We start from the raw sequence: 6,000 nt of genomic DNA, 5'->3' as shown, positions 1-6,000 counted from the left end.
AATTTATAGAAATTTAGCAGGGTAAGGGTTAATAAACAAATAGTGGGTTTGCGACCAGCATGGATCCAGACCAGCCTGCGCATCCCCGCAGTCCTTCTTATGTTATTGTGATCATTATATAGTAACTAAAATCAGTTGTTCTTATGGCCAATACGTAGTAAGTAAAACCAGGTGTTTGTTTTAAATGTATAGATTTTGTCAGTGCTGTAAATGAGAAATGTTTTGTTGATTTTACAATCAAGGTGTTATAGATATTGAGTTTTTCAGCAGTAGAGGTTTGTATTGATATAGCACTTATCAAGATTCTCTATCAAAGATAAACACTGTCTCCCAACATGTTACACTACTTTAATTATTAATACAGAGTAACATGTTGGAAGATAGCGTTTTTGCAGTCCAAAGAGAGAGTATGCATAATAACATAGTTAGAAAGCATTTCTTTAAATATTACACACGATCTTATATCTTAAAGGGAGGTAATAAAAAAAACGGATATTCAAGACTTTGACAAGTGTATCAGAGAATAGTTATTTAAAGTAAGATTTAACAAAAAATTAAAATAGTTATTTAATTCACATAATTGTTAAAAGTCCCATGACTTATTTTAATTTCCAGTTTACTTAAATGTTGAGGTAAATAGCAATTGTCTCATTTTACATAAATGAGCCGCGCCATGAGAAAATCAACATAGTGGGTTTGCGACCAGCATGGATCCAGACCAGCCTGCGCATCCCCGCAGTCTGGTCAGGATCCATGCTGTTCGCTTTTAAAGCCTACGGCAATTAGAGAAACTGTTAGCGAACAGCATGGATCCTGACCAGACTGCGCGATGCACAGGCTGGTCTGGATCTATGCTGGTCGCAAACCCACTATGTTGGTTTTCCCACGGCAAGGCTCAAATATTAAGGTTTGTACAACTTGTTCCAGTTTTTGTAAGTATACTTTATTTAAAGTTTTTGGGGCTATTGGTGCAATTTGGTTTTTGTCACAAATCTTCTGTTTGGTTCCATATCTTACTGATCTAGGTAAGAAGGTCCAATCATCAAATAACAAATTTTGTTTCAGTGGAGATTTTGAAAGTAATTGCACAAATATTACATATATATCTATCATCATACACATGCCTGTAAATCACATTAGTTCTAAATGTCAGAGGGTCACGCATCGATACTCCAAATTAAAAATTAATTTTGTTGCTTCCACTTCATACACTCAAATGCACTGGAAAATTTCTAAAAAACACAGTACTCAATGACAATATAACATCTGTCAAGATATCATGCTGATAGCACTGACCGGGTTTACGTTCAAAGTAGGATCAATAAAGGATGTAAATTTTAATAAATTAATTCATTGTTTCCACCCATATTTTTTTAAATTTTCTTGAGGATTTTTTTATAATAATCATTGTAGCGAGTGGGTACATTCATCAAGATGACATTAACTTTATGTCAAATTAAGGTCCACGTGTTGAAGCCAAATAGTCAACTTTTTTTATTTTCTTAATATGCTTTTCACAATTCTTCCTAAATCAGTTTTGAATAAGATTCTTCATTAAAGCTAACTCACTTCGTCATTTCACTCATTAAGGACAATTACTTGGGCAGATTCCAGTAAGTAATAATTCAAGCTTTAAAGTGATAGACAAACCTGGATTCATGTTTACATTTAGTGTTAGTGATGTACGTTAGTGAGTTTGGATTGATATAAACGTTTTTGTACATTTTAAAACTAAAGTTTAAGAAAGCAACTTTTTTCCAGTTCATGTAAATGTTGAGGCTTGATCTATCTTTGCTAATTACATATACCAGTGGAACTCAAAGCATTATTACTCTTGTAATCAAAACTTGAAATGCTGTCAGACAGTATTTCCAGCTAGTCATTCTTTCAATACATATGTCTTGATCTAAACATGGTTCTTTCTTTTCTTCATTTTTGACTCACCTGAGCACAGAGTGTTCAAAATGAGGTATTGTGATACCCCTGTTGCCATAGCCTGTTGTCAACAATTTAGCACTATAGAGGTGACAGTTTCTCCCAATTTTAATTAAACTTGGTCTGAATGTTTGTCTTAATAAAAGCTCTGACAGGTTTGAAAATGGGTCATCTGATCTCGAATCTAGGTCATCAGTTAAATCATGAATAACAGTCTAGAAGCCATATTTTCAAACTAGATTCATATTAAACCTAGTTGAGAATGTTTGTTTTTATAAAAGCTAGATCAAGTTCAAAGCTGAATCATCCAGGGACAATAACGAGGCTACAAGGTGAAAATCATAGGAAAACTTTGTTAAAACTGTACAGGCCATGGCCATACTTCTTACCTGATCTATATAAAATTAGTGAGAATATTTGCTCTTATGAAATCATAATATGTATGTTTGAAATTATGTCATCTTGGGTCAAAAACTAGGGCATCAGGCAAAATTACAGAAAAAAACTTTGTTAACAGTATACAGCATCTTTTCTGCCTGGTCTATATAAAACTCCGGTCAGAACACTTGTCTTTAAGAATTTTAAGTTAAGTTAAGCGCGTGTATGTGTGTGTGTGTGCGGGTGGTGTGCACGTCTGCGTGCTGTAGGTTTCGTTTTCGGGAGTCTGCGTTTTTGGTGCGTGGCATTCCCTGTTTGATATTTGTCTTTGTTTTTTAGGAACTTTGTTATCAATGATCAAAAAGTAGGTGACTAGATAAAATCAGAGAAGTGAGGAAGCAAGCCATATAGCTGGCTAACGGAAGGCAGGTGGTTCTACCCGGGTGCCCACTCGTTATGAAAAAATGCATGGAGGGGCACCTGGGGTCTTCCACCATCAAAGCTTGAAAGTCACCATATTACCAATAACTGTGTTGGTGCAACGTTAAACCTAGTTAACGAAATAAAATAAAACAATTCAGAGGAATTTATTTTATTATACTATCTGTTTGATCTATAGAATGATTGTCTTTATGAAGTCAAGGTCAGATTTGGAACTGGGTTTTCTAATGTCAAAAAGTAGACTACTGGCCACATTGTCTACCTACCTTTATGTAATCTATGCCAGGTTTGAAACTGGGTCACCTGGTATCAAGTAGGTCATTAGGTCAAAATGTAGGAAAAAAACTTTTTGAGAAATACCTGTTATTCATTATATATTTTTTTTTAAAGAAGTGTTGACGATATATTAAGGTTATTGGGTATGAACTTCTATGGCTGTTTCTTTATTATACACATTTTTGTGAGGTTAGTGGAATTACTTCTCAATCAACCCTGGTGTATGTTTTAAGATAAATTTTACTGTTTTTATACGCCCGTCTCTGAAAGAGCGGGGCGTATTATGTGAATACCCATGGTTGCGGGCGGGCAGTCGGCATCCAAAGAATGTCCGCTCTCTAAGTCAGACAGTTTTCATCCGATCTTCACCAAACTTGCTGACAATGTTTGTGGGCACTCTTGGATTATGGCCCTTTAATTACTCGAAAAACTGCGAATTTAGCCTTGTCCACTCGCTACATCTAACAGTTTTCATCCGATCTTCACCAAACTGGTCGACAATGTTTGTGGGCATAATATCTCGGCCAAGTTCGATAACCAGCCAAATCGCCCAGGCACTCTTGGATTTCTCGAAAAACTGAGAATTTAGCCTTGTCTGCAATGTCAAGTCAGACAGTTTTCATTCGATCTTCAACAAACTTGCTGACAACGTTTGTGAGCATAATATCTCGGCCAAGTACGATAACCAGCCAAATTGCCCCAGACACTCTTGGATTATGCCCCTTGAATAAGGCCAAGTTAGATGACGGGCGTATTTTGTGACAGTCTGGCACTCTTGTTTAAGGTGTATGTTCTTCATTTTTATACTGTTGTGCTTTTTTTCATTAAAGGAAAGCTGGGTTTAAAAATAATGTAGTAAAGGAAGTTCTATTTTTTACACAATAACTGGGTCAGAGTTGTAGATTTAGATAAGATTTAATTTTGTTATTGTATATTTAGACACAAATATTGTGCTATGTAGTTTTTGTATTTTCCTATTGTCATGAGAATCACTAATCTGCATTCGAAGGTATTCATAATACTGAGCTTTTCATATGTGTTTAATTTTGTCTAGATAACGTGTATGTGTCAGGTTTATTTTTTGCCATTACTGTAGTTTGCTAGTGGTTTTTTTTTTTTACTATAAGTGGGAAATGTTTTCTTATTTTAGAATTATTTATAGTATATATGAAATTTAGTATGACTGAATGGTTACCGTGGTGAATTGATTTGTGTATGAAACTGAAATTTAGTACTTTGTATAAATAAGTCGATATGTCCCGTGAATATGGTGTTATCGAATATATGTGCTGCCATGTTAAAATGTACCATCTAGCAGCATGATGTTTTGTTTACAAACAGCTTTTTTAAGAGTCAGTTAACAGTGCAAGTGTTGTATATTTTTTCATTTTTTTTATTTCTTTTTCCACTTAAAGGTAGTTAATGTGTATTGAATGCATAATTCATAAAAAAGAATCTGTTAGTTTTGAAATTAGAAAAAAAACAATGGAATTTTGGAAAAATGTAACTTGGAGATAATTTTCTATGTGCTCACAAAGTCATATTCAATCAGTTGTGGAATCTGTCACTTTTTAGCTCGACTCTCCGAAGAAACAGTAGAGCTATTGCACTCGCCCCAGCATCGCCGTTTGTTAAAGTATTTGATAAAGTCAAATATCTCTGTTACTATCAAAGCTATTGACTTGAAACTTAAAATAGTTATTTACTATCAAAGACTACACTAGGAAAAACAATTTCCATAACTCTGTTATGAATTTTGACAGAGTTATGCCCCTTTGAACTTATAATTAAATTTTTTGGTTAAAGCTTTTTATAAAGTCAAATACTCAAAGCTATTGACTTGAAACTTATAATATTTATTTACTATCAAAGTCTACACCAGGAGAAACAATCCCCATAACCTTGATTTTAATTGTGACTTAGTAATGCCCCTTTTTAACTTAGAATTTTTTTTAAAAGTTTTATAAAGATTTTATTGGCAAAACTCTAATTGAGTCAAGTACTGAGAAAAGTCAAGCCTGCGGTCTTAAAGACAGCTCTTGTTATTGAAATTTATTGAAATGTTCAATTATTTACATTATCTGGTGACAATGTAGATGATATATTCAGATGACTAGTGATAACACATAAGACAGCGGCTATGGTAATCAGTAGAATGTTAATGAAATTAATGACCTGGCTGTTAAAAGGCCATAAGGTGTCAAGAAGACACCCAGCTACTGTATATCATTATGAAATGATTCATCGTCATATAGTTTAACTGATGGCCTTAGTTTGATTGTGAAAATTATTATAATTTAGTTATCTTTTATCCTGCTAAATTTATGAAATGGACTGGTCTGTCATTCAGTTTGAGCAGTACCATTTATTATTTGAAGGGCTGTTTGCTGAAAATTTACTGACTGAATAGCAAACAGAGCATACCAAGATCAGCTTGCACAGATGTGCATGCTTATTATATCTTGGTCTGCACTAAGTGACTTGTTGCAAAGGCAGAATCACTGCCAGAAGGCTTAAAGTTATTGGTCTGTTGCTGTATATATTTTCTTGTATACAAACATAGATTCGGAGGGGCACCTGGGGTCTTCCTCCACCATCAAAGCTGGAAAGTCGCCATATGACCTATAATTGTGTTGGTGCAATGTTAAACCCAACAAAACAAACAAACATAGACTATTGGCGTGGGGTGAAGGAGTAAACTGCAAGATTGCAATACCATGAAACCATTAAATTTTGATTTAATAGGCATCCAATTTCATGGTATTGGACAAAACAGTGGTTTTGTGGGAATATGAGATTGTAGATTTGATACAGCCATGAAAATTATGAAAATAAGTCACTCAAAAATAGTATTTTCACAATGTTAAGAATTTCTTTTCCTTGACTTTTGAGGATAATTTGATGGATGGTGTTATGGAACAATCCGATGAGCTGTCCATGGCTGTGTACTCAGCAAGGCAGCAAGTATTT

The sequence above is a fragment of the Mercenaria mercenaria genome, chromosome 12 (assembly GCF_021730395.1).
Source record: "Mercenaria mercenaria strain notata chromosome 12, MADL_Memer_1, whole genome shotgun sequence".
In the NCBI taxonomy this organism is placed as follows: domain Eukaryota; kingdom Metazoa; phylum Mollusca; class Bivalvia; order Venerida; family Veneridae; genus Mercenaria; species Mercenaria mercenaria.
This window is presented reverse-complemented; position numbering follows the sequence as displayed.